Below are 19,491 nucleotides of genomic sequence, written 5' to 3' on the forward strand. Positions count from 1 at the left end.
CCGGGACACATTTAGACTAGACGTGCTTGGACTCTCTCCATTCACTTGTACTGAACTCGGTCAGACACGTCTAGTCAGCACATAAACGCATATATTCCAATTGCACACTTGTGACCGCCCGCTCACTGGCAACACTGGGAAATAATGATGGTGTGGGGTAAAGATTCATAAGTCTGCATTCTCTAGGAGATTACAGGCTTTCACCACAAGACATGACAATCCCTTTAAATACAGAAAGTGTTGCTTTTTTCCATTCCAGATTTTGAGTGAACAGAGTGGGTTTTGATGATAAAATATGTACAGCTAAACGTAACCTCGGGAAACTATGGGAAATGTTGGCAGTTATGCAATGGGGCAGTATTCACATTGCCTTTTTACAGCTGATCATACGAAATGGCTGTGAGCAGGCGGCTATTTGTCCGAGCTCCGCCGTAATCATCTGCCTTCTTCCCATTACACAAGGGGGGGCCGAGAAACTCATGTCGGACACTTGGCATATGCATCTCCCACACCAATATAGCATGAGGAGTGTTGACCTCGGGCATGCCCAATCCTTCCTTGGCTGCTGATATCAAAGCATTCGGGCAGCCTTCATGTAATACAGGTGGGCACCTTTACGAACCCTGTGCGTTATTGGAGCACAGGGAGTGTGTGGTCCTCTTCCAGTAAGAATTGCAGGAATTCTGTTGGCACAAATGACTGTTCAAACCCATCTCCTTGATTCCGTCAGTTTCCTCCATCCTCTCACTGCTTTAAAGCCAGAGCTATCAATCAAGAAAGAGTAGAAGGGAGATGACTGCAGATAATCCGATTGGAGGGCTCTGACCCATGAGGCTATCGGGTTGCGTCAAGCTCCTGTGCTTGGTTTGAACAGTTATTTTGTACTGACACTCCCTTTAATGTAGAATGTGATTCGGGTTCAGTGCAAGATGCGTATGTGGATGTTATACTTGTGTATAGCAATATAGCACGCATATAAGACATTGACTATTTCCGTGAGTATTGCTTTATAACTTGGTGAACACTTACACGATATAGCTGCCACCTCCACATTCTGCGCGTTTCCAGCCGACAGGTTGCCTTTTGTTGCTACGTGCTGTTCCTGATGTTTCGCTGCATTCTTTCACCGCGGGGACGCTGGGTAATGAATGTGTGTTGACTGTAAAAAGGAATTACTCCATAAAGTCAATCTCTTCATAGAGAGCCTGTGACTAGTTATTGTATAATCACACGGATTACCTTTTATTTTTTTTAATTGTTTTATACTTCAATCCCCTCTTGTTTGGCAATTATGCCTGACTTGTCATTTATTTTTTGGTGCCATTCCCATTGACATCAGACAATTTCCATACGCAGAAGGGCAATAAGGGACATAGGCAAACCCCTGGATGTTCAAGTCTGGCAGGTTCATCCGAACAGTTAAAAAACAAAACAAAAAAAGTTTGCATACCAGAACAGTACCCGGACCCCATTCACTTGTATGGGGTTCACGAACATCCAGTGTTTGCCAAGCTGTCATGGGCATGACCGCTCGGCAAACTCTGCTTCAGATCGGCGGTAAAATCATTACCGCCGGTCAGACAGCTGCGGTTCCCACGCTGTCAATGACAGCGTGAGCCGCTGCTATGATCGTAGGTAGTGATGAGCGAGAATACTCGTTGCTCGGGGGGTCTCCGAGTATTTTAGTGCTCGGAGATTTAGTTTTCGTTGCCACAGCTGAATGAATTACGGCTGCTGGATAGGCTGAATACATGTGCAGAATGCCTGTTTGTTAGGGAATTCCCACATGTACTCAGGCTGGCTAGCAGCCGTAAATCATGCAGCTAAGGCGAGGAAAACTAAATCTCCGAGTACTAACAAATACTCAAGAGACCACCCGAGCGTGCTCTGGAAAACCCAAGCAACGAGTATGCTCGCTCATCACTAATTGTAGGTAAAAAGTTTACTTCGGTCACTGGTGTTGGCTGATGGGACTACTGCCTCCATCAGCCTAAGACTGCTGCCACTAATAACAGTGAGGGCAGGCGGCGACTGATGGGAGTATTCATCAGCTGGCGCCTCTACTCTAAATAAATGAATAATTAATGTAAGTTCCCCTGTATTTTTGAAAAACAGCCAGGCAAAACTGAAAGCTGGGGGCTGCAGTCCTCAGCTGTCAACATCAGCAAGGCTGGTTGTCAAGAATAGAGGGGTCCCCACATGTTTTTTTATTTTTTTAATTATTTAAGCGGAACCTGTCGGCAGGGTTGTGCATAGTAACCTACACACACTGTCAGGTTGGTGCTGTTATACTGAATAAAATGGTACCTGAGTTGATGAAATCTGTCTTGTAGCTGTCTTCTTAATCTTTCTTTTCAGTTTTGTGTTAATGATCGTGCCCTAAGGCAGGGTTGGTGTATATGGTGCTCTGATTATATAGTCATATTGCAGACTGCAGACAGGTCACTGATCCCTCACTGACCTGCCCCTTGTTTGCATAATGAATACCATCACATACTGAATAAAAAAATGACACTTCTGAAGGCAGGTGCTGGCTGTGGCGCCTGCGCTACAGCATAATCGCATGTGTACTTTGCACTTGTTCCCTTTTGCAGATATACCGTATATACTCGAGTATAAGCCGACCCCCCTAATTTTGCCACAAAAAACTGGGAAAACTTTTTGATTCGAGTATAAGCCTAGGGTAGGAAATGCAGCAGCTACCGGTGAATTTCAAAAATAAAAATAGAAGCTCCATACCGTTCATTATTGCCCCATAGATGCTCCATATAAAACTGTGCCATATATAATGCTCTGCACCGTTCATTATGGCCCCATATAAAGCTGTGCCATATATAATGCTCTGCACCGTTCATTATGGCCCCATAGATGCCCCATATAAAGCTGTGCCATATATAATGCTCTGCACTGTTGATTATTGCCCCATAGATGCTCCATATAAAGCTGTGCAATATATAATGCTGCTGCAATAAAAAAAAAAACAAATCACATACTCACCTCTCTTCGCTCAGGACGCCGTTGCTTTCAATAATTACCTGCTCCTCATGCGGCTCCATCTCCAGCACTGACGCTCAGCAGAGGGTGTGCACTGACTACGTCACCGCGCCCTCTGACCTGAGCGTCACAGCCAGAGGACGCTGGAGACGGAGCCGGACCGGAACGAGGAGCACGTAAATATCTCTCAGCGCTGCGCTCCCCCTCCCCGTATACTTACCTGCTCCTGGCGCGGTCCCTGCTTCTTCCACCGCTGCATCTTCTTCCTGTATTGAGCGGTCACAGTTACCGCTCATTGCAGTCATGAATATTCCGGGAGTAGGTAAGTATAACTAGACAGCCCCCCGCTCCCCCTCCCCTGCCGACCCCCGGGTATAACTCGAGTATAAGCCGAGAGGGGGACTTTCAGCCCCAAAAATGGGGTGAAAATCTCGGCTTATACTCGAGTATATACTTGAGCGAGGTAAAAAAGCACGCTGCGCAGAAGTGTTTGTATAGAGATATGATAGCTGCTGTTGCGCAGGCGGCGCCATCTTGCTGGAGAAGGAAAAAAAATGTTTATTTAGTATATAACATAGGGTATATACGTTACACAGGTGCTGCAGAGCCGCAGGCAGCCAGGAGGTGTGACGGAGCTGAAGCCAGGTTGTCGGTCAGGAGAGAGGAGGGGGGCCGAAGCCCAACACGTATCGCTACACACAGGTAGCTTCGTCAGGGGCAGAAAGAGTATACCTGAGGCACAATTCAAAGATCTATATATAGCCCCAATTACATACCGGAGTGAAGGGATTCAGAACAGCTGTGAGAGCTCCAGAGTTTCCCGAGGTCCAAATGCTAGGAGTATGTGCGCGCACCTTAATGCGCAGGTGCCAACCAGTGATGCCGATGGCTCAGGTGCGCCCTCCTTAATGAGAGAGCCAGAGAACAAATGCGCATACTCCCGATATAACCATGTTGCTATGGCCACCAGAAAAAGCCGGCCGGCCAAACAAAGTAACATAGAGATGCGCATGCACCTGTAGAGCGCCCAGTCGCAGGATGGAAGTATAAATATAAACAATGATAATATTGCCCGAGACGCCAGTACATCGGCGCCAAGAGGTAAGACTGAACGTTCAGTTGCACACATATAAGCCAAGCATATTCTGCGAATAAAGGCAAATAACCCTGGCCTTAGAGCTGAGCCGGCAAAAAAAAAAAAAAAAATAGATTGCAGGTATAGACAGCAGTGCAAGCGCTAACACGCAGTAAAACTAAGATGTACGCGCCACATAGTGCGCGGGCGCTAATTAGCCATGCCGCCGGCTATAGACGCATATATATTAACAGAATGTACATTCATGCAGCTATACCCATTATCGGCGTACACGAATCGCCATAACACCCACAGTGGGCCAGCAAAACAAGATGTGACACCGAAACCACCCCATGCGTAAAAAACATTTTCCAAGCCACCAATCCTACGATATTAACCTGAACGATGAAAATAGTAGCCAAGGAACGTGCAGGCGTCAACGTTGAAATTCATTAATGTGAAAAACCAGGCACAAACCGCACATGTTCCAAAAGGAAATTAGTTGTCATGTCCACAAAATTACACCGGACACAGAAGGCATATTACAGATAAATGCAGGCGCAAACGCACAATATACAGAATTCAAAAAAAAATAAAAAATTGAAGTTTAACCCCTTAGCGACCGCCGATACGCCTTTTAACGGCGGCCGCTAAGGGTACTTAAACCACAGCGCCGTTAATTAACGGCGCTGTGGAAAAAGTCCATAGCGCCCCCCAGAGGCCGATTTTCTCCGGGGTCTCGGCTGCCGAGGGTAGCCGAGACCCCAGAGAACATGATTCGGGGGTTTTTTAACCCACCCCGCATTTGCGATCGCCGGTAATTAACCGTTTACCGGCGATCGCAAAAAAAAAAAAAAAAAAAAAAGCGATCTCTTTTTAATTTCTCTGTCCTCCGATGTGATCGCACATCGGAGGACAGAGAAAAGGGGTCCCAGGTGGCCCCCCAATACTCACCTAGCTCCCCCGATGCTCCTCGTGTCTCCCGGTGGGCGCCGCCATCTTCAAAATGGCGGGCGCATGCGCAGTGCGCCCGCCGGCCGGCACCGGGAGAATCTTTGGGGTCTCGGCTGCCGGGGGTAGCCGAGACCCCAAAGAGCACGATCGGGGTCGGTATTACCGACCCCTGTTTTGCGATCGCCGGTAATTAACGGTTTACCAGCGACCGCAAAAAAAAAAAAAAAAGTAAAGTGTAATTCTCTGTCCTCTGATGTGATCGCACATCAGAGGACAGAGAAATAGGGGGATTCGGGGACCCTAGCATACTCACCTAGGTCCCTGGATCCTCTTGCTGCTCCTCCTGGCCGCCGGCAGCAGAACATGGCGGACGCATGCCCAGTGCGCCCGCCATCTGTCTCCATCTGCCGGCCGGCAGGAGAACAGCAGTTGGGGCTAAAATTAGGGGTAGGGTTAGGGGTAGGGTTAGGGGTAGGGTTAGGTTAGGGTTAGGGGTAGGGTTAGGGGTAGGGGTAGGGTTAGGGGTAGGGTTAGGGGTAGGGTTAGGTTAGGGGTAGGGTTAGGGGTAGGGTTAGGTTAGGGGTAGGGTTAGGTTAGGGGTAGGGTTAGGGGTAGGGTTAGGTTAGGGGTAGGGCTAGGGTTGGGGCTAAATTTAGGGTTAGGGTTGGGGCTAAATTTAGGGTTAGGGTTGGGGCTAAACTTAGGGTTAGGCTTCTTTCACACTTACGTCGGTACGGGGCCGTCGCAATGCGTCGGCCCGACATACCGACGCACGTTGTGAAAATTGTGCACAACGTGGGCAGCAGCTGTAGTTTTTCAACACATCCGCTGCCCAATCTATGTCCTGGGGAGGAGGGGGCGGAGTTACGGCCACGCATGCGCGGTCAGAAATGGCGGATGCGACGTACAAAAAAAGTTTCATTGAACGTTTTTTGTGCCGACGCTCCGCCAAAACACAACTGATCCAGTGCACGACGGACGCGACGTGTGGCCATCCGTCACGATCCGTCGGCAATACAAGTCTATGGGCAAAAAACGCATCCTGCGGGCACATTTGCAGGATCCGTTTCTTGTCCAAAACGACGGATTGCGACGGAATGCCAAACGACGCAAGTGTGAAAGTAGCCCTAGGGCTAGGGTTAGGGTTGGGGCTAAAGTTAGGGCTAGGGTTGGGGCTAAACTTAGGGTTAGAGCTGGGATTAGGGTTAGGGTTTGGATTAGGGTTCGTATTAGGGTTAGGGTTGGCATTAGGGTTACGCTTGGGATTAGGGTTAGGTTTGGGATTAGGGTTAAGGTTAGGGTTGTGATTAGGGTTAGGTTTGAGGTTAGGGTTGAGATTAGGATTAGGGGTGTGTTGGATTTAGGGTTTTGATTAGGGTTATGGTTAGGGTTGACTTGGGGTAAGGGTTGTGATTATGGTTAGGGTTAGTGATTAGGATTATGGATGAGGTTGGGATTAGGGTTAGGGGTGTGTTGGGGTTAGGGTTGGAGCTAGAATTGGGGGGTTTCCACTGTTTAGGTACATCAGGGGGTCTCCAAACACGACAGCCAATTTTGCGCTCAAAAAGTCAAATGGTGCTCCCTCCCTTCTGAGCTCTGCCGTGCGCCCAAACAGTGGGTTACCCCCACATATGGGGCATCAGCGTACTCGGGATAAATTGGACAACAACTTCTGGGGTCCAATTTCTCTTGTTACCCTTGTGAAAATAAAAACTTGGGGGCTACAAAATCTTTTTTGTGAAAAAAAAATATTTTTTATTTTCACGACTCTGCATTCTAAACTTCTGTGAAGCACTTGGGCATTCAAAGTTCTCACCACACATCTAGATAAGTTCCTTGGGGGGTCTAGTTTCCAAAATGGGGTCACTTGTGGGGGGTTACTACAGTTTAGGTACATCAGGGGCTCTGCAATCGCAACATAATGCCCACAGACCATTCTATCAAAGTCTGCATTCCAAAAAGGCGCTCCTTCCCTTCCGAGCTCTGCCGTGCGCCCAAACAGTGGTTTACCGCTGGGATTCAAGGGATTCAAGCTTCAGGAGGCTAATTTGCATATTCCAGGTGCCTTCTGGGAGAAGCGAAGTCTCCCTAAGCTAGAAGATCGTTGGGTACAGCCGGGACCAGCTGCTTCGAAAGCATCACCAAACCAGGGATTCAAGCTTCAGGAGGCTAATTTGCATATTCCAGGTGCCTTCTGGGAGAAGCGAAGTCTCCCTAAGCTAGAAGATCGTTGGGTACAGCCGGGACCAGCTGCTTCGAAAGCATCACCAAACCAGGGATTCAAGCTTCAGGAGGCTAATTTGCATATTCCAGGTGCCTTCTGGGAGAAGCGAAGTCTCCCTAAGCTAGAAGATCGTTGGGTACAGCCGGGACCAGCTGCTTCGAAAGCATCACCAAACCAGGGATTCAAGCTTCAGGAGGCTAATTTGCATATTCCAGGTGCCTTCTGGGAGAAGCGAAGTCTCCCTAAGCTAGAAGATCGTTGGGTACAGCCGGGACCAGCTGCTTCGAAAGCATCACCAAACCAGGGATTCAAGCTTCAGGAGGCTAATTTGCATATTCCAGGTGCCTTCTGGGAGAAGCGAAGTCTCCCTAAGCTAGAAGATCGTTGGGTACAGCCGGGACCAGCTGCTTCGAAAGCATCACCAAACCAGGGATTCAAGCTTCAGGAGGCTAATTTGCATATTCCAGGTGCCTTCTGGGAGAAGCGAAGTCTCCCTAAGCTAGAAGATCGTTGGGTACAGCCGGGACCAGCTGTTTCGAAAGCATCACCAAACCGCGCGCCTTACGGCGCGCAAATTTTTGCCTGTAGGACATTATTGCAAGAGAGCTTGGCTGAGTAGATTACACAAGAAGGAAAACACACAGCAAGTCAGCAGGATCTAGGAGCAACATGGCAGATGTGACAACCTACATGGTGAGCTGCAGCATGTGCTACATGTTCACAGATCGACCAGAAGAAGAATCCAATTTCACCTGTCAGAAGTGTAGACTAGTGGCCCTTTTAGTAGAAAAGGTGCGGGGTCTGGAAGAAAGAATAGCAACTTTGAAACTCATCAAAGAGAATGAAGACTTTCTAGACAGAACAGAAGCATCTCTACTGGTCACAAAAGGTGCAAAAAGTGTCAGAGAACCTCCAAAAGCAGATGAGTGGAAGCATGTGACCAAAAGAAGCAAGAAGACCATGGAGAAATCACCAACCACACAACTGAAGAACCGATATCAAATCTTTGTAGAGGATGAAGATGGCACACCTAAGAATGAAGTAATACCAGCAAGCAAAAAAGAAAAGGGCACACAGCAACAAGTGACAGCAAAAAGTACAGCCAAGAAGCAACGAAGAGTGGTGGTGGTGGGAGACTCACTACTGAGAGGCACAGAAGCAGCCATCTGCAGACCGGACATAACTGCAAGAGAAGTATGCTGCCTTCCAGGTGCGATGATCAAGGATGTGACCGATAGGATACCAAAGCTCTTCAGCTCCAAGGACGTCCACCCATTTCTTCTGATACATGTTGGCACCAATGACACGGCAAGGAAGGACCTACCGACAATCTGCAAGGACTTTGAAGAGTTGGGGAAGAAAGTAAAGGAACTGGATGCACAGGTAGTTTTTTCTTCTATCCTTCCAGTAGACTGGCATGGCACCAGGAGATGGAACAGGATCCTTGATGCAAACAACTGGCTAAGACGATGGTGCAGACAACAAGGATTTGGATTCCTGGACCACGGTGTGAATTACTGGTATGATGGACTCCTCGCCAAAGACGGACTACACCTCAACAAACCTGGGAAACACACATTCGCCAGAAGACTCGCTACACTCATCAGGAGGGCGTTAAACTAGAAGAAGAGGGGACGGGAAGAAAAACATTAGACTCGAACAAAGACGACCCAGGAAAACATACTCTGAAGGGAGGTAAGAACATTTCTAAAACAATCCACAGTGAGGAGATTGGAACAAAACAAAATCCTCTAAACTGCATGCTCGCAAACGCCAGAAGCCTGACAAACAAGATGGAAGAACTAGAAGCAGAAATATCTACAGGTAACTTTGACATAGTGGGAATAACCGAGACATGGTTAGATGAAAGCTATGACTGGGCAGTTAACTTACAGGGTTACAGTCTGTTTAGAAAGGATCGTAAAAATCGGAGAGGAGGAGGGGTTTGTCTCTATGTAAAGTCTTGTCTAAAGTCCACTTTAAGGGAGGATATTAGCGAAGGGAATGAGGATGTCGAGTCCATATGGGTTGAAATTCATGGAGGGAAAAATGGTAACAAAATTCTCATTGGGGTCTGTTACAAACCCCCAAATATAACAGAAAGCATGGAAAGTCTACTTCTAAAGCAGATAGATGAAGCTGCAACCCATAATGAGGTCCTGGTTATGGGGGACTTTAACTACCCGGATATTAACTGGGAAACAGAAACCTGTGAAACCCATAAAGGCAACAGGTTTCTGCTAATAACCAAGAAAAATTATCTTTCACAATTGGTGCAGAATCCAACCAGAGGAGCAGCACTTTTAGACCTAATACTATCTAATAGACCTGACAGAATAACAAATCTGCAGGTGGTCGGGCATTTAGGAAATAGCGACCACAATATTGTGCAGTTTCACCTGTCTTTCACTAGGGGGACTTGTCAGGGAGTCACAAAAACATTGAACTTTAGGAAGGCAAAGTTTGAACAGCTTAGAGATGCCCTTAATCTGGTAGACTGGGACAATATCCTCAGAAATGAGAATACAGATAATAAATGGGAAATGTTTAAGAACATCCTAAATAGGCAGTGTAAGCGGTTTATACCTTGTGGGAATAAAAGGACTAGAAATAGGAAAAACCCAATGTGGCTAAACAAAGAAGTAAGACAGGCAATTAACAGTAAAAAGAAAGCATTTGCACTACTAAAGCAGGATGGCACCATTGAAGCTCTAAAAAACTATAGGGAGAAAAATACTTTATCTAAAAAACTAATTAAAGCTGCCAAAAAGGAAACAGAGAAGCACATTGCTAAGGAGAGTAAAACTAATCCCAAACTGTTCTTCAACTATATCAATAGTAAAAGAATAAAAACTGAAAATGTAGGCCCCTTAAAAAATAGTGAGGAAAGAATGGTTGTAGATGACGAGGAAAAAACTAACATATTAAACACCTTCTTCTCCACGGTATTCACGGTGGAAAATGAAATGCTAGGTGAAATCCCAAGAAACAATGAAAACCCTATATTAAGGGTCACCAATCTAACCCAAGAAGAGGTGCGAAACCGGCTAAATAAGATTAAAATAGATAAATCTCCGGGTCCGGATGGCATACACCCACGAGTACTAAGAGAACTAAGTAATGTAATAGATAAACCATTATTTCTTATTTTTAGTGACTCTATAGCGACAGGGTCTGTTCCGCAGGACTGGCGCATAGCAAATGTGGTGCCAATATTCAAAAAGGGCTCTAAAAGTGAACCTGGAAATTATAGGCCAGTAAGTCTAACCTCTATTGTTGGTAAAATATTTGAAGGGTTTCTGAGGGATGTTATTCTGGATTATCTCAATGAGAATAACTGTTTAACTCCATATCAGCATGGGTTTATGAGAAATCGCTCCTGTCAAACCAATCTAATCAGTTTTTATGAAGAGGTAAGCTATAGGCTGGACCACGGTGAGTCATTGGACGTGGTATATCTCGATTTTTCCAAAGCGTTTGATACCGTGCCGCACAAGAGGTTGGTACACAAAATGAGAATGCTTGGTCTGGGGGAAAATGTGTGTAAATGGGTTAGTAACTGGCTTAGTGATAGAAAGCAGAGGGTGGTTATAAATGGTATAGTCTCTAACTGGGTCGCTGTGACCAGTGGGGTACCGCAGGGGTCAGTATTGGGACCTGTTCTCTTCAACATATTCATTAATGATCTGGTAGAAGGTTTACACAGTAAAATATCGATATTTGCAGATGATACAAAACTATGTAAAGCAGTTAATACAAGAGAAGATAGTATTCTGCTACAGATGGATCTGGATAAGTTGGAAACTTGGGCTGAAAGGTGGCAGATGAGGTTTAACAATGATAAATGTAAGGTTATACACATGGGAAGAGGGAATCAATATCACCATTACACACTGAACGGGAAACCACTGGGTAAATCTGACAGGGAGAAGGACTTGGGGATCCTAGTTAATGATAAACTTACCTGGAGCAGCCAGTGCCAGGCAGCAGCTGCCAAGGCAAACAGGATCATGGGGTGCATTAAAAGAGGTCTGGATACACATGATGAGAGCATTATACTGCCTCTGTACAAATCCCTAGTTAGACCGCACATGGAGTACTGTGTCCAGTTTTGGGCACCGGTGCTCAGGAAGGATATAATGGAACTAGAGAGAGTACAAAGGAGGGCAACAAAATTAATAAAGGGGATGGGAGAACTACAATACCCAGATAGATTAGCGAAATTAGGATTATTTAGTCTAGAAAAAAGACGACTGAGGGGCGATCTAATAACCATGTATAAGTATATAAGGGGACAATACAAATATCTCGCTGAGGATCTGTTTATACCAAGGAAGGTGACTGGCACAAGGGGGCATTCTTTGCGTCTGGAGGAGAGAAGGTTTTTCCACCAACATAGAAGAGGATTCTTTACTGTTAGGGCAGTGAGAATCTGGAATTGCTTGCCTGAGGAGGTGGTGATGGCGAACTCAGTCGAGGGGTTCAAGAGAGGCCTGGATGTCTTCCTGGAGCAGAACAATATTGTATCATACAATTATTAGGTTCTGTAGAAGGACGTAGATCTGGGTATTTATTATAATGGAATATAGGCTGAACTGGATGGACAAATGTCTTTTTTCGGCCTTACTAACTATGTATGTTACTATATGGCGCATCAGCGTACTCGGGATAAATTGGACAACAACTATTGCAGTCCAATTTCTCCTGTTACCCTTGTGAAAATAAAAATTTGGTGGCTAAAAAATCTTGGGGGCTACAATATCTTTTTTGTGGAAAAAAAAATATTTTTTATTTTCACGACTCTGCATTCTAAACTTCTGTGAAGCACTTGGGCATTCAAAGTTCTCACCACACATCTAGATAAGTTCCTTGGGGGGTCTAGTTTCCAAAATGGGGTCACTTGTGGGGGATTTCTACTGTTTAGGCACATCAGGGGCTCTCCAAACGCGACATGGCGTCCGATCTCAATTCCAGCCAATTCTACATTGAAAAAGTAAAACGGCACTCTTTCTCTTCCAAGCTCTGCGGTGCGCCCAAACAGTGGTTTACCCCCACATATTGGGTATTGACGTACTCAGGAGAAATTGCACAACAACTTTTGTGGTCTAATTTCTCCTGTTACCCTTGTGAAAATAAAAATTTGTGGGCAAAAAGATCATTTTTGTAGAAAAAATGCAATTTTTTTTTTTTCACGGCTCTACGTTATAAACTTCTGTGAAGCACATGGGGGTTCAAAGTGCTCGCCACACATCTAGATAAGTTCCTTAAGGGGTCTAGTTTCCAAAATGGTGTCACTTGTGGGGGGTTTCCACTGTTTAGGCACATCAGGGGCTCTCCAAACGCGACATGGCGTCCAATCTCAATTCCAGCCAATTCTACATTGAAAAAGTAAAACGGCACTCCTTCTCTTCCAAGCTTTGCAGTGCGCCCTAACAGTTGTTTACCCCCACATATTGGGTATCAGCGTACTCAGGAGAAATTGCACAACAACTTTTGTGGTCTAATTTCTCCTGTTACCCTTGTGAAAATAAGAATTTGTGGGCAAAAAGATCATTTTTGTGTAAACAAAAGCGATTTTTTATTTTCACGGCTCTACGTTATAAACTTCTGTGAAGCACTTGGGGGTTCAAAGTGCTCACCACACATCTAGATAAGTTCCTTAAGGGGTCTAGTTTCCAAAATGGTGTCACTTGTGGGGAGTTTCCACTGTTTAGGCACATCAGGGGCTCTCTAAACGTGACATGGCGTCCGATCTCAATTCCAGCCAATTCTGCATTGAAAAAGTCAAACGGCGCTCCTTCACTTCTAAGTTCTGCGGTGCGCCCTAACAGTGGTTTACCCCCACATATGGGGTATTGGCGTATTCAGGAGAAATTGCATAACAAAATTTATGGTTACATTTCTGTTTTTACACTTGTGAAAATAAAAAAAATGGTTCTGAATTAAGATATTTGCAAAAAAAAGTTAAATGTTCATTTTTTCCTTCCACATTGTTTCAGTTCCTGTGAAGCACGTAAAGGGTTAATAAACTTCTTGAATGTGGTTTTGAGAACCTTGATGGGTGTAGTTTTTAGAATGGTGTCACACTTCATTATTTTCTATCATATAGACCCCTCAAAATGACTTCAAATGTGATGTGGTCCCTAAAAAAAAATGGTGTTGTAAAAATGAGAAATTGCTGGTCAACTTTTAACCCTTATAACTCCCTAACAAAAAAAAATTTTGTTTCCAAAATTGTGCTGATGTAAAGTAGACATGTGGGAAATGTTATTTATTAACTATTTTTTATGACATCTCTCTGATTTAAGGGCATAAAAATACAAAGTTTGAAAACTGCAAAATTTTAAAAATTTTCGCCATATTTCCGTTTTTTTCATAAATAATCGCAAGTAATATCGAAGAAATGTTACCACTAACATGAAGTACAATATGTCACGAAAAAACAATCTCAGAATCAGCGGGATCCGTTGAAGCGTTCCAGAGTTATAACCTCATAAAGTGACAGTGGTCAGAATTGCAAAAATTGGCCTGGTCATTAAGTACCAAATTGGCTCTGTCACTAAGGGGTTAAAGCTGTTTGTAAAAGCCTGTAAATAATAAGTCCTCGTTGAGCCCACAGGGGGATTGGCTTTGAAGTTCGAAAATCCACTTGGACTCGCATCGAAGAAGAGCCTGTGTAACGTTGCCCCCCCTAATATTCATGTGGACAGTCTGTAGGCCCATAACTTTGAAAGTAGATTCCTCCCCCCCCCCCCCCCCCCCCATGGATGTCCAAGAAGTGCGAGGCCACCGAAGTGAGCATTTTGTTCTTCTCTCGGTCCCTGGATGCTGTAGAAATATTAGACAGGTGCTGCTGCGTTCTCTTCCGCAATTCTTGGGTAGTCTGACCCACATAGATTTTAGGGCAGCCGCAAAATATTGCATAGACAACATTCCGTGACCTGCAGGTAAAAAATTCTCTTGGCATAATCTGAAATGATAAGGTCGAAATTGAATAGCCGTCCTGTGCAATCATGAATTGGCACACACTGCAGTGGCCACATGGATATGTACCATAGACCTTTGTACCCCGATTCAAACTCACAGTGGGTCGTTGGTAATGACTGCGGCACAAATTGTCCCTTAAATTCCTAGCTCTTCTTGCTACCATATTAGGAGATGTAGAAATAAAAGGGAGAATCTTCTTGTCATTTGCAAGGATAGCCCAATTGTTAGAAAGAATGTCCCGAATGTCTGACCACTGGTTGTTAAAAGTAGTTATTAATGGTAGCGAAGAGAGAGGTTCACGTACCTTCTTAGTTAGCAGACTTTGTCTCCGTGCCGCGGGCACGTTGGTAGGCTTGGGAAATAATTCTCCGAGGGTAGCTCCTATTTTTAAAACGGTTGGACAAGTCCGTCGCCTGTGATTCGAAATCCAAATTGGAGCTACAATTTCTCCTGAGGCGAAGGAATTGGCCCCTCGGGATACCATTTTTGAGATGACCTGGATGGAAGCTGTCGTAGTGTAAAAGGCTATTAGTGGCGGTTGTCTTCCTGAAGAGACTACACACAATACGGGAATCCTTGATGGCTAATTTCAGATCCAAAAAATCAAGCATTGTCTCTGAAATGACAGATGTAAGTCTGATGTTAAAGGTGTTACAATTAAGGTCTCCAATAAATTGCCTGCACTCCTCAAGTGACCCCGTCCAGAAAAAGATGACATCGTCAATATAGCGACGCCACATTGTCGTTTTGGGAAAGGCCGTATGTTTAAAGACAGTTTGCTCCTCCCACCATCCAAGAAATAAATTTGCGTACGATGGTGCACATCTAGCCCCCATAGCTGTACCTGAGGTTTGTCTGTAGTACTTCCTGTCGAAGACAAAATAGTTTTTGTCCAAGATAATGTATAAGAGTTCCAAAAGAAAACTATCATGACTTATATCTCTCTTGCTGTTCTTAGCCAGGAAGTACCTTATAGCTTGCATGCCCAGTTGATGTGTAATACTGGTATAGAGTGATTCTACATCCAGACTCACCAAAAAAGTACCAGGTGGCAGGTGAACAATCTCAAGGAGCTGTATAAGATGGGACGAGTCTCTAATGTATGAGTCCAGAGACAGGACCAACGGTTGTAAATAGTGGTCCACATAGATGCAGGGACGTTCAAAGAGACTGCCAATTCCGGAGACAATGGGCCTATCTGTTGGTGCAGTGAGCGACTTGTGCACTTTAGGAAGAGCGTAGAATGTAGGGATGATAGGCGAAGGGGTGATGAGAAAATCTGCCTCCTTTTTTGTCAAGATGTTCATCTGACGAGCCCCGTTGATGAGCTGATCGATTTTGTCCTTAAAGAAAGCAGTGGGGTCAGAAGGTAACATAGCATAACAATCAGACCTCTGAAGTTGACGTAATACCTCGCCAGTGTACAAATCATGAGGCCACAGCACTACATTGCCGCCTTTGTCGGCCTCACGTATTACAAAGTCTTTATTGTTTTTTTAAGTTCTCAAGGGCCCTTCTTTCTTCTCTACTGAAATTGTTGTGTCTGAATGGATCCAATTTCAATTTCTTAATATCAGAGCATACCTTGTCCAAATATTTTTTAACAGCCGGGAAGAGGGAAAACGATGGAGTAGCCTGTGAGGGCAGACGCCTGGAGAAGTGGTGCCCCGTGACCACACCCTCATTTTCATGTAGTAATTCAAGCAGATCTGAGAAAACTTGTCTATCACCACCAGAAAAAGAATCTAAAAGAGAAGGTTGATGGTACAGCAGTTTGAATGTTAGTTGGCGGCAAAACAAATACAAATCCTTAATTAAAATAAATTTGTTCAGTTTGTTCATAGGTGAGAAGGATAAGCCTTTGGAAAGGACTCTTCTCTCCACGTGAGACAATTCATAATTTGAAAGGTTAATGATCTGTAAATCACCGTCAAAACTGTTTGCTGGATCAATTATCATCTCTTGTTGTAACGGGTTGTCCTCTTGAATGTGGGTGACCAATTTCTCCGTGGACGACTCTTCCTGTTGTATGTGTCTCCTCTTCCTCCTCCCCCTCCGACAGCGCCTTCCACGTCGCTGGGGTCGGAGGATAAAAAATCACTAGATGAGATATCGTCCCCTACCAAAGGTATGGTTGCCGGTTGAATATCCCTAGGGACATAACGTCTGTTCCCTCGATGAATCCATTTATAGGCACGCCCCTTATTATAGTCCATCTTATCCCGCTGGAATTTATCTCTTTTCCTCTGAATAATTTCCTTTTCAAACTTATCGATCACCGTTTTCAACTGGAGCTGGAAAGGTGTGACCTCTGCGTCTTTATTGAAGTCACCAAGTCTAATCTCGCATCTCTTAATCTCCTCCTTGATCTGAATAAGAAGGGATTGGTCATGCTCAATGAGCATATCGATTAGTATGGTGGAAAACTTGGCTAGGCCTGTTTCCCATGTGCTCTGAAAATGGGCCGTGGCTTCCCAAGAAGGGAAAATCTGAACTCGCAGGCCCCGTGGTATAATACCCATTTTTTTTTGTATTCTTCCAGGCTTCTAATGTTCCACCATACTTTCGTCAAATTTTTGTGCAGATTGGTAATCTCAGCAGATAAACTATGAAAATCTGAATTCCTACCTGAATCAGACACCAAGCTCTTAGCCTCATTATCGAAGAGCCCCAATGCCCTATTACTCCACGCTGTCTCCCTAGCCGACAAATCCATATCAAACTCCAGCAATATATAAACGTAAGAAAAAAACACATACACAATGTGCCACAACTCCAGAAGAAAGTGGAAACAAGAGTCCACCAACGCAAACCGCATATATATGAATAGTATGGAGGGCACCATAGAAATATAAAAATATAGACAATGGGATCGATCCCACAGCGTACAAAAACAGTAAACCAATACGCAAAGAGAAAAGAATACGCTGATAGGGAGATCACCAAACAATTACAAAATATGGCTTTTATTAGAAAAGTGCACACAGAAAAACAGTACAATAAAACCACTTAAAAAACACATACATGAAAACAATGCCCTGTAGATAGTAAGAACTCCCCCTCCTCCCCCCATCCAAACTGAACACTCCCGCTGATCTGGCAAAAGTTACAACCCAGGAAGGTATACATGCAGGTGCTGAGTGCATAAACACTAAACAAAAGCTCCTATCCCCAATATGCAGTAATCTAACATGAAGCGGTCAAACACATACCACCTGAGAGTCCGACGGACTAGTGAAATGTAAATAACCCTATCTCACACTGATAGTATAATGTCTGCTACCCGCACACATAAATAATGAACAGTGAGCACGACCAATGTCTAAATCAGAGCAAGTGGGAGACAAAATAAGAGATACAGAGGGTATATACGTTACACAGGTGCTGCAGAGCCGCAGGCAGCCAGGAGGTGTGACGGAGCTGAAGCCAGGGTGTCGGTCAGGAGAGAGGAGGGGGGCCGAAGCCCAACGCGTATCGCTACACACAGGTAGCTTCGTCAGGGGCAGAAAGAGTATACCTGAGGCACAATTCAAAGATCTATATATAGCCCCAATTACATACCGGAGTGAAGGGATTCAGAACAGCTGTGAGAGCTCCAGAGTTCCCCGAGGTCCAAATGCTAGGAGTATGTGCGCGCACCTAAATGCGCAGGTGCCAACCAGTGATGCCGATGGCTCAGGTGCGCCCTCCTTAATGAGAGAGGCAGAGAACAAATGCGCATACTCCCGATATAAACAGCTCTAAGGCCAGGGTTATTTGCCTTTATTCGCAGAATATGCTTGGCTTATATGTGTGCAACTGAACGTTCAGTCTTGCCTCTTGGTGCCGATGTACTGGCGTCTCGGGCAATATTATCATTGTTTATATTTATATTTTCATCCTGCGACTGGGCGCTCTACAGGCACATGCGCATCTCTATGTTACTTTGTTTGGCCGGCCGGCTTTTTCTGGTGGCCATAGCAACATGTTTATATCGGGAGTATGCGCATTTGTTCTCTGGCTCTCTCATTAAGGAGGGTGCACCTGAGCCATCGGCATCACTGGTTGGCACCTGCGCATTAAGGTGCGCTTCAGCTCCGTCACACCTCCTGGCTGCCTGCGGCTCTGCAGCACCTGTGTAACGTATATACCCTCTGTATCTCTTATTTTGTCTCCCACTTGCTCTGATTTAGACATTGGTCGTGCTCACTGTTCATTATTTATGTGTGCAGGTAGCAGACATTACACTATCAGTGTGAGATAGGGTTATTTACATTTCACTAGTCCGTCGGACTCTCAGGTGGTATGTGTTTGACCGCTTCATGTTAGATTACTGCATATTGGGGATAGGAGCTTTTGTTTAGTGTTTATGCACTCAGCACATGCATGTATACCTTCCTGGGTTGTAACTTTTGCCAGATCAGCGGGAGTGTTCAGTTTGGATGGGGGGAGGAGGGGGAGTTCTTACTATCTACAGGGCATTGTTTTCATGTATGTGTTTTTTAAGTGATTTTATTGTACTGTTTTTCTGTGTGCACTTTTCTAATAAAAGTTATATTTTGTAATTCTTTGGTGATCTCCCTATCAGCGTATTCTTTTCTCTTTGCGTATTGGTTTACTGTTTTTGTACGCTGTGGGATCGATCCCATTGTCTATATTTTTATATTTCTATTGTGCCCTCCATACTATTCATATATATGTAGTATGTAACATAATAACATAGTTAGTAAGGCCGAAAAAAGACATTTGTCCATCCAGTTCAGCCTATATTCCATCATAATAAATCCCCAGATTTACGTCCTTCTACAGAACCTAATAATTGTATGATACAATATTGTTCTGCTCCAGGAAGACATCCAGGCCTCTCTTGAATGGTATGCGATGGCATGCATTATGCAAACAAGGGGGAAGGTCAGCAGTCTGCATTATGAATATATAATCAGAGCACCACATACACCAACCCCGCCTTAGGACACATGCATATCATTAAAACAAACTGAAAATAAAGATTAAGAAACAACCACAAGATGGATTTCATCAACCAAGGTATCATTTTATTCAGTATAACGGCGCCGACCTGACATTGTCTGTAGGTTACTATGTATAACCCTGCTGACAGATGCCCTTTAAATAAATCATTTAAGAAAACTGCATTGAGTCCCTCCATCTTTTTGTCAACCAGCCTTGCTAAAGCAGACAGCTGGGGGCTGGTATTCTCAGGCTGGTAGGGGTCTATAGTTTATGGCCCACCCCCCCCCCCCCCAGCTTAAAAATAGCA

The 19,491-nt window shown here is 44.8% G+C and overlaps 1 protein-coding gene across 7 annotated transcripts in view; it reads left to right on the top strand.

Moving 5' to 3' along the window:
- The window catches only part of LOC138665154 (inositol hexakisphosphate and diphosphoinositol-pentakisphosphate kinase 2), a 210,248-nt gene that overhangs the window by 48,168 nt on the left and 142,589 nt on the right, over positions 1-19,491 (top strand). The window lies entirely within an intron of this gene.

The sequence above is a fragment of the Ranitomeya imitator genome, chromosome 1, assembly GCF_032444005.1.
Source record: "Ranitomeya imitator isolate aRanImi1 chromosome 1, aRanImi1.pri, whole genome shotgun sequence".
Taxonomy (NCBI): Eukaryota; Metazoa; Chordata; class Amphibia; order Anura; family Dendrobatidae; genus Ranitomeya; species Ranitomeya imitator.